Source organism: Eurypyga helias, unplaced genomic scaffold (genome assembly GCF_000690775.1).
Source record: "Eurypyga helias isolate BGI_N326 unplaced genomic scaffold, ASM69077v1 scaffold11896, whole genome shotgun sequence".
Lineage (NCBI taxonomy): Eukaryota > Metazoa > Chordata > Aves > Eurypygiformes > Eurypygidae > Eurypyga > Eurypyga helias.
In genome coordinates this window covers 1-475 of record NW_010256035.1, presented here as the reverse complement: position 1 = coordinate 475, position 475 = coordinate 1, and the positions used below count along the sequence as shown (strand labels likewise).

Genomic DNA, 475 nt, shown 5'->3' with positions numbered 1-475 from the left:
CGCTTGCCCCCTGCCGCCGCATCTTTGCGACCGTTACACCGGGGAGACGGCACGAGAACGGCAGGAAAACCGGGACGTTTGGGGGTCATCAACCGCCTGCGCTGAGTTTTCAGGGCTGCCCTCGCGGGGCCGAGTGCCACCACCCGGTTCTATGGTGTAATGGTTAGCACTCTGGACTTTGAATCCAGCGATCCGAGTTCAAATCTCGGTAGAACCTACAGCGCGGCCCTCGCTTTTTCCGCGCTCCCGGCGGGGTCCTGTCCGGCCTCCCACCGCACGGGACGATCCCGGCAGGGACACGGGGCCGGGAGCGCTGGCAACGCGCAGCACAGCAGCGCCCAGGTGCCTCCCCCCTTGGCTGGGCAGCCCCTGCCAACGCCCGACAGCCCTTCCCACAAAGAAATTTTTCCTTTTTCCTAATACCCAACGTAAATCTCCCCTGGCACAACTTAAATTTCTTCCTGATGTCCAATCT

At 61.9% G+C, this 475-nt stretch overlaps 1 non-coding gene across 1 annotated transcript; it reads left to right on the top strand.

Annotated features, from left to right (window-relative positions):
* The first annotated feature begins 145 nt into the window (after nt 1-145).
* Nucleotides 146-217, top strand: TRNAQ-UUG. Its single transcript has one exon. It is a non-coding gene; the product is annotated as a tRNA-Gln (tRNA).
* Nucleotides 218-475: the final 258 nt, after the last annotated feature.